Source organism: Oncorhynchus clarkii, unplaced genomic scaffold (assembly GCF_045791955.1).
Source record: "Oncorhynchus clarkii lewisi isolate Uvic-CL-2024 unplaced genomic scaffold, UVic_Ocla_1.0 unplaced_contig_4803_pilon_pilon, whole genome shotgun sequence".
Taxonomy (NCBI): domain Eukaryota; kingdom Metazoa; phylum Chordata; class Actinopteri; order Salmoniformes; family Salmonidae; genus Oncorhynchus; species Oncorhynchus clarkii.
The window spans coordinates 8,630-18,240 of record NW_027259728.1 but is presented as its reverse complement, the minus strand read 5'-3'; the positions used below and the strand labels follow the sequence as shown (position 1 = coordinate 18,240).

Here is a 9,611-nt window from a genome sequence, read left to right as displayed (position 1 = left end):
AGAAGAATGCTAGGGAGTGGTTAACGGTGTGCCCGTCTCCGGAGTCTGACCAGAAGACCGCCTCGTTTCCCGCTTTTTCTGAGTTGTTTTTTTGGGTCGCTGCATGGAATCCACTCCGTTGTCCTGTTTGTAAGGCAGAACACAGGATCCGCGTCGCGAAAAACATATTCTTGGTCGTACTGATGGTGAGTTGATGCTGATCTTATATTCTGTAGATATTATGGAGCTAATTTGGAATATTTTTCGGTGTTGTGGTGACCGCAATTTCCGGGCGATTTCTCAGCCAAACGTGAAGAACAAATGGAGCTATTTTGCCTACAAAAATAATATTTTGGGAAAAAATGAACTTTGGCAGTCTACCTGGGAGTCTCGTGAGTGAAAACATCCGAAGTTCATCAAAGGTAAACGATTTAATTTGATTGCTTTTCTGATTTCCGTGACAAGGTTGCCTGCTGCTAGCAAGGCATAATGCTATGCTAGGCTATGATAAACTTACACAAATGCTTGTCTAGCATTGGCTGCAAAGCATATTTTTAAAATCTGAGATGACAGGGTGATTAACAAAAGGCTAAGCTGTGTTCCAATATATTTCACTTGTGATTTTCATGAATAGGAAGATTTTCTAGGAAGATTTATGTCCGTTGCGTTATGCTAATTAGTGTCAGATGATGACAACGGTCCCGTTCACGGGATGGGATGTCACTAGAGGTTTAATGTGAACCTACTAGCCTAACTTCCATTCATAGGCAACAATGAACCAGCTAAGTTAGAGAGCTAGCTAGTTAACGTGAACCTACTAGCCTAACTTCCATTGATGGGCAACAATGAGCCAGCTAAGTTAGCTAGCTAGGTAATGTGAACCTACTACTCTAACTTCCATTCATAGGCAACAATGAACCAGCTAAGTTAGAGAGCTAGTTAACGTGAACCTACTAGCCTAACTTCCATTCATGGGCAACAATGAACCAGCTAAGTTAGAGAGCTAGTTAATGTGAACGTACTAGCCTAACTTCCATTCATGGGCAACAATGAACCAGCTAAGTTAGAGAGCTAGCTAGTTAACGTGAACCTTCGAGCCTAACTTCCATTCATGGGCAACAATGAACCAGCTAAGTTAGCTAGCTAGTTAATGTGAAACTACTAGGCTGCATTGAACTTCAAACCTCTCAGGCCAGTGGCACAATATATTAATTTATTGTTAGATCAGAATCGCCGTCATAATCATGGGCCTTTCCTCAGAATTATACAGAGAGGTTTAAATCCCCATCTCCATCTATGGCTTAGGAAAGGGACAATTTAGCAAGCTAGCTACTACAGGATATCAACACAAGCAGACCAGAAACAGACACGTTTTTCTGAAAATGAAGTTATGCAAAGGAAGTGATTTGGCTTCAGACCAAACTGGCCTCTCTTGGGGGGGGGGGGGGGTTCGTTTTACTGCACTAGGACAACCCACAGTTGAACTCAGCTCAATGCTGATTGGCTAATTATTTAATAGTTTTATCAAGGGAGGCCAAATGCTTGCTGGCAGTGACCTACTTGGTGTGTGAACTGCTGACTGCTCATAATTTACAGATGGTTGTTGACACGTCAACCAGGATCAAGTGGCAGGGAAATGTTTGACTTGTTTTGGTAATCAGTGGTTGTATTGCAAGGGGAGTTGTTTCACCTCTCTTAGGCAATCAGCTATTAGTACAGGGACTTGTGCTTTCCTGCTCTGCAATTATCAATTAGTGTTATTTCTTCGGTCTCCCCTGGGCAGTTGTGTCAATGGCAGTTTTGTCAGAGAACTAAGATGGTTCTGGGGAGCTGTTTTAAGGAAGGAAAGAGGGGAAAGGTCCACACCACTCTCTCACTTGAGTATCTTAACTAGTTATTTTAGATCTATCTCATTTTGCTCTCTTGTCAACTGTGTGTGTGTGTGTGTGTGTGTGTGTGTGTGTGTGTTTTCTATCCCAGTTCGCTCCTCTCCCTGTAGGCTTTACAGACGCTCCCCACCCCTTGGCTGCAACCCATCTAATTTAGTGTACCCTGCGTGCCCAATTCCGTGTCTCTGGCAGCATTTGGAACTGCCGATCTGCGGTCAAGAACGCAGCTTTCATCTCAGCCTATGCTGCCCTTCAGTCCCTTGAGTGTTTTGCCCTGATGGAGACGGATCACCCCAGGGAACACTGCTACTCCAGCTGCTCTTTCATCCGACTGTTTTCTCTCATAGTCTGAGAGCATCTGGTCGTCTCGGTGGTGACACTGTCCATCTCCTCATTTGAATTCCATGCTGTCACTTGTCCACTCAAGCTTAACATTACCTATTGCCCACCAGGTGCCCTTGGAGTGTTCCCCAATGAGCTTGACACCTTGATAACCTTATTTCCTGATGATGGCACACCGCTCTTTGTACTTCGTGACTTAACTTCCTGACATCTGCCTTCCCAACTCTCTGTCCTCTCTTGCCTCTTTTGACCTCACACTTTCCCAATCCCCTCCAACTCACAAGGCTCATACACTTGACCTAATCTTTACTAGAGGCTGCGCACATACTAATCTCACTACCCCCCCCCCCCCCTCTTCCTGCACAAGATGCTCATCCAGGTAATGCAAACTTGTCTTGTTTTATTTGAGTAATTGATCCCATTCACCAGGTTAGTTGACTGAGAACCCATTTTAATTTACTGAAACAACTTATCTGTAGGTATTTTGTGTATTTCTATGCAAGATGTATCAAAAATATGTTTCAGAAGAAACCAACAGGTTTTGATCTATTTTAGGTATAGTTCTGTGTGTAGTACCCAAGATGCTATTGCTTCCTGAGTGTCAGTGCTGGACCAGCCACTTCAATAACACATCAGCAGATGGCCAAGTTAATGTTTCACAATGTGGCTTGAATTACACATATCAGACTGTTGAACTATTCTAAACTATGCTTTGGGATTCTACATTTTGATGTGAATAGGAGTGACTCTCACTCACAATTAAAACTGTTTTATTAGCTAAATTAAAAATAAAAGCGTTGATCGGAATGGCTGCTAAACGATGGTGTGTGCTTCTGCCTGTTCCAGATCCCGACTGAGCTGGAGCACAGTGGCGTGGACAGGAACAAGGAGCAGAGCGCTCCCATTCTCGGTCACCTGGTCTCCAACGCCTCTACATGGAGCCCATTCTAAAGTTACATACTGTACCATCATCAGCACTGTCCCCTATGTTTTACTCAATGAAAGTAACATACTATAAATAGGATAGGTCATTTACTCTTTATTTCAGGCTCTTATTCTAAAGCTGAAACATCCATACCCCAATCCTGGGGTAGTCATCAGTGTCCTGGCTAACATTGGAGAGCTGACTCAGGTGTGAAATGTTGCCAACCTCTGGCCCTACCAGCAAACGCTAGTGACATTCAGGAAATATATATTTTTTCATGTTCAGTGTATAGTGTGTTCTATTGTGTATTCCAAATTATTTAACTGTCTGACAATGGTGGCCAACTTTGGGATCCCCTGTGGGAATCAACCTTGTATTTTCACAATTGATTTCTTTTGATTGTCACTCTCCAAGATGTTTTCTCCCTACTAGACACGTCCTAGGCTACGACAATTATAAAAACAGTGTACTGTTTATGCACTGTATTATGTTAAGCATTGGCAATCCCGGATTTGTGAATTGTGAACAACACAGGCCGAGTGGAGCGAAATGACAGACTGAATACAGTAAGTTGTATATCTGATAGGTGAGGTGCATTGTAGGCTTGCTGTAAATTAGCTATGCAAGGATAGATGGCCTCTTTGCACCAGAGGCAAGCTCTGATTTGGTTGTTGACACCAGGCCCTCCAGGTGAACGGGTTGGAGATGAGGAAGTGGATGGATGAGCTGTTCCCCATCACCATGGACATACTCTGCGAATCCTCTTCCCTAGCCAAGAGAAGAGTACGTATGTGCAATTGTATAGGCATAAGTTAATATTTTTTTCTCACATTAATTTCAATTGCAAGCCTTTCCCCCAACCATCTCTTGTAATATCTGGTGTTATTATATTTACATGCTTTCAAAAGGATGCTATTGTATTGATCATATTCCACACAGTACTGTTAGCAGGCATTTTATGGTACTATTATGGCTTCAGATGTATTTGTGATTTGATGACATTCTCAGTGTGGTAACACGTTTTCCCTTCCACCAGGTGGCACTGTGGACTTCAGGCAAACAGGTTGCCAGCACGGGATACGTGGTGGAGCCCTAAAACAAATACCCCTCTCTTCTGGAGTTGCTGCTCAACTTCCTCAAGATGGAGCAAAAGCAGGGAATAAGGAGAGGGGTACTCTTCATTCTCCATTGTGACTCCATTTGGGCTTCACCCACAGTTTCATAGAAGCAATGGTTAAACTCAAAGCGACAGCACAAAATGTTTTGTATGACGCCAGATGCAGCTGTCAAGATTCACAACACTAATATAGCCCTAGGTGTGGTAACACCTTTGAATTACACTCCTAGTTAAGAATGAGGTGGAAAATGCTCTTTGTTTCACCATCTCACATGTTACTACACCGGCTTTCTCCACTGATCTAATGTTCTGTCGATAGAGATGTCATATGGTCTAATATTGTGGCTCTCTCCATCAGGCTTTTCGTCTGCTGGGCTTGCTGGAGCCCTGGACCAGTCACGAGACGCCTCGGCCGTCAGCCTCTCGGATTCCAAGTCCAGCCAGGACACCGGTGAGCTCCGGCTGCTGTCTTTAACACCTCTTCTCTCTCTCACACGCACGCATACACACATATACGCACATTAGTTTTGTTGGTAGGTAGAGTTCACCTGTTTTTTTTCTTTTGTATACTTTTTTCTGTGGTATTGACTTTACACTAGAGAAAAGCTATTTGCGTTACCAAAGGTCCCGGTTCTAGCTGCCACGAGTACCCAATTGCAGCTATGAGCTGGGCTAACAAATGGCCATATCCACTGATTGACTTTATTATCACTGGAATCTGCTGCATGTAGGGCACCGCTGAGGCCTAGCAATGTCAACAGAATTTATGGCTTGGCTTTACAACCTGTCGGAGCCCAAGTGTCTTTGTACGTCTGCACACTTTGTCTGATTGCGAACCAAAAGATCCAACACGGGGAGGCTGACCTCCGTTCAGACAAAGTGAAGTGACCCACATATTTGGCCCCAAGGCTTGGAGTTTTTACCATAAATCCTGATGTATATGGCTTTGTAATGATTTTATAGGTCATATAAAATTCCTAATGGCCCATGCACTGGTGAGACCAACGCCTTGACGTCATTTGGGTCACAGGATTAGGCTACACTGTCCATTGTAGATTGAGAGTGAATGTTTTACTCATATTCATGTATATATTACATTTATGCATTATACCCACACCGTAAATCACTCATCTTTCTCATGGAGGTAGTACTCGATTCTGTGTGTTAGTCTGATCTCCCCGAAGTGAATTCAGTCCTCCAAGATAATAACATATGCAGCCTCCTGTGGCGCCTTCTCTTTACTCAGTCTAGAGATGAAACGGCTTGCAAAAATGACAAGCTTTTTTTATTTTTATCTGCAACTTAAAAAAAAATGTTTTGTCATATGTGAATCAATTTGCCGGGAGCATTGTATGGAAAATGTCAATCGGGACCTACACTACCGTTCAAACGTTTGGGGTGACTTAGAAATGTCCTTGTTTTTTTTGCACTTTTTTTGTACATTTTAAAATAACATCAAATATCATCAGAAATCCAGTGTAGACATTGTTGTAAATTGCTTTTGCAGCTGTAGACGGCAGATTTTTTTTAATGGAATATCTACATAGGCGTACAGAGGCCCATTTATCAGCAACAATCTGTTCTGTGTTCTAATGGCACTTTGTTAGCCTTTTAAAATGAAACTTGAATTATTTTTTATTTGTTTATTTTTTTACCTTTATTTAACTAGGCAAGTCAGTTAAGAACAAATTCTTATTTTCAATGACGGCCTAGGAACAGTGGGTTAACTGCCTGTTCAGGGGCAGAACGACAGATTTGTACCTTGTCAGCTAACTGATTATTAGAAAACCCTTTTGCAATTATTTTAGCACAGCTGAAAACTGTTGTGCTAATTAAAGAAGGAATGAAACTGGCTTTTAGACTAGTTGAATATCTGGAGCATCAGCATTTGTTGGTTTGATTACAGGCTCAAAATGGCTAGAAACAAAAGACCTTTCTTCTGAAACTCAGTCTATTCTTGTACTGAGTAATGAAGGCTATTCAATGGGAGAAACTATCTCATACAATGCTGTGTACTTCTCGCTTCACAGAACAGTGCAAACTGGCTTTAACCAGAATAGAGTGAGTGGGTGGCCCCGGTGCACAACTGAGCAAGAGGACAAGTACATTTCAGTGACTAGTTTGAGAAACAGATGCCTCACAAGTCCTCAACTGGTAGCTTCATTAAATGGTACCGGCAAAACACCATTCTCAACATCAACAATGCAGAGGCGACTCCGGGATGTTGGCCTTCTAGGCAGAATTCCAGTGTCTGTGTTCTTGCCCATCTTAATCTTGACTTTTTATTGGCCAGTCTGTGATATGGCTTTTTCTTTGCAACTCTGCCTAGAAGGCCAGCATCCCATCCTCTTCACTGTTGACATTGAGACTGGTGTTTTGCCGGTACTATTTAATGAAGCTGCCAGTTGAGGACTTGTGAGGTCTGTTTCTCAAACTAGAAACCCAAATGTACTTGTCCTCTTGCTTAGTTGTGCACCGGGGCCTCCCACTCTGGTTAGGGCCAGTTTGCCAGTAGTACACAGCGTTGTATGAGATCTTCAGTTTCTTGGCAATGTCTCGTATGGAATAGCCTTCATTTCTCAGAACAAGAATAGACTGAGTGAAAGGCATTTTGTTTCTGGCCATTTTGAGCCTGTAATTGAATCTACAAATGCTGACGCTCCAGATACTCAACTAGTTTAAAGAAGGCCAGTTTTATTGCTGCTTTAATCAGGACAACAGTTTTCAGCTGTGCTAACATAATTGCAAAAGGGTTTTCTAATGATCAATTAGCCTTTGAAAATGATATGCTTGGATTAGCTAACACAACGTGCCATTGGAACACAGGAGTGGTGGTTGCTGATAATGGGCCTCTGTACACCTATGTAGATATTCCACAAAAATCTGCCGTTTCCAGCCACAATAGTCATTTACAACATTAACAATGTCTACACTGCATTTCTAATCAATTTTTGTTATTTTAATGGAGAAACATGTCCTTGTTTTTGAAAGGAGAGCAAATTTTAAGTGACCCCAAACTTTTGAACTAATGTATTCGTCACTAACACACAGATGCGCTGGGACTTTGGGCTCTGTGGACAGTAATAGTTTTAGCAGGCCTGCTAAAAGGGCTCAGTTTGGAATTGAGGCTCTCCAACGGAGGATATGGTTACATCAAGGTCAGTGTCTGGAGCAGCTATAGTCTATGGCAGTTGGCTGCTGCGGTGCACTGGGGATACTGCAGGTCCTGCTTCAGTGCTGGAAAGCAATTGGCTATGTTAGGGGTCTTCAACTTGTGGCTGCAGATCTGCATGTGGCTCCATTGCTGCTCCTTTGTGGTAGGAAGTACTGGGCTAGGTGCAGCACTTAACCTGAACCACCACCCCAGTGAATGCAATATCCAGGCCAAGAGTTGGACACCAAGGCCTCAAGAATGATAATGGTATGATGTTACAGCTCAGAGATCTGATAAAATGCCCCAGTTCCAACAGTACTCTGCATGCTCTGACGCCATGTAACTCACACTAACCTAGATACAGTATGTATTGCATATTGCAAGTTTGCGGACGACACAACAGTGGTAGGCTTGATTACCAACAACGACGAGACGGCCTACAGGGAGGAGGTGAGGGCCCTCGGAGTGTGGTGTCAGGAAAATAACCTCACACTCAACATCAACAAAACTAAGGAGATGATTGTGGACTTCAGGAAACAGCAGAGGAAACACCCCCCTATCCACATCGATGGAACAGTAGTGGAGAGGGTAGTAAGTTTTAAGTTCCTCGGCATACACATCACAGACAAACTGAATTGGTCCACTCACACAGACAGCATCGTGAAGAAGGCGCAGCAGCGCCTTTTCAACCTCAGGAGGCTGAAGAAATTCGGCTTGTCACCAAAAGCACTCACAAACTTCTACAGATGCACAATCGAGAGCATCCTGGCGGGCTGTATCACCGCCTGGTATGGCAACTGCACCGCCCTCAACCGTAAGGCTCTCCAGAGGGTAGTGAGGTCTGCACAACACATCACCGGGGGCAAACTACCTGCCCTCCAGGACACCTACACCACCCGATGTCACAGGAAGGCCATAAAGATCATCAAGGACATCAACCACCCGAGCCACTGCCTGTTCACCCCGCTATCATCCAGAAGGCGAGGTCAGTACAGGTGCATCAAAGCTGGGGCCGAGAGACTGAAAAACAGCTTCTATCTCAAGGCCATCAGACTGTTAAACAGCCACCACTAACACTGAGTGGCTGCTGCCAACACACTGACACTGACTCAACTCCAGCCACTTTAATAATGGGAATTGATGGGAATTGATGGGAAATGATGTAAATATATATCTTAACTGATTTTGCGTAGTTAAAATAAAACAAGGCGATAGAAATACTTACCTATCCAAAGGAACACGGGCGCTCTGCCCAAGTGCCCATCTATTGCGTTTGGCTTCTAAACTACAGCGTAAAGGGAGGGGAAATTTATAAAGACTGGGACTGGGGTTGAAACTCAACATCTGTTTCCTCGACTCGCCTGTAAAACCAAACCCTGCTCACTGCAGCAGACAGGGCTGTTCTTGGTCACCTAGGGTATTGTGACTGTGAAGCAAAGAGTTTTGGCTTGGGAAGTGCTCTTTAAAAAAAATATAATAATCAAACATATTTCCACCTTTTTGTCTACTTATTAGTCAAATTAAAGAGATGCAGTGCTTTCGGAAAGTATTCAAACCCCTTGACTTTTTCCACATTTGGTTACATACACATTTTTTTTGGTTCTTTTTAGCCCTTTTTTTTCTCCCAATTTATGATATCCAATTGGCAGTTAGTCTTGTCCCATCGCTGCAACTCCTGTACGGACTCAGGAGAGGTGACAGTTGAGCCATGCGTCACCGAAACACGACCCCGCCAACCTGCACTGCTTCTTGAAACACTGCTCGCTTAACCCGGAAGCCAGCCACACCAATTTTTCAGAGGAAACACTGTGCACCACCTCATGACAAAGCAAAAGCCGGTGTAGACCTCTTTGCAAATGTATAAAAACAGAATTTACAAACGTTTTCAGACCCTTTACTCAGTACTTTGTTGTAGCACCTTTGGCAACGACTACAGCCTCTAGTATTCTTGGGTATGATGCTACAAGCTTGGCACACCTGTACTTGGGGAGTTTCTTCCATTATTCACTGCAAATCCTCAAGCTCTGTCAGGTTGTATGGGGAGCAATGCTATTTTTAGGTCTTGCCAGAGATGATCAAGTCCTGGCTCTGGCTGGGCCACTCAAAGACATTCAGAGATTTGCCCAAAGCCACTCCTGTGTTGTCTTGGCTGTGTGCTTAGGGTTGTTGTCCTGTTGGAAGGTGAACCTGCGCCCCAGTCTGAGG

At 43.6% G+C, this 9,611-nt stretch overlaps 1 pseudogene; it reads left to right on the top strand.

Annotated features, from left to right (window-relative positions):
- Positions 1-2,562: 2,562 nt before the first annotated feature.
- LOC139400771 (serine/threonine-protein kinase mTOR-like) lies at positions 2,563-4,703 on the top strand (annotated as a pseudogene).
- The last annotated feature ends 4,908 nt before the right edge of the window (positions 4,704-9,611 follow it).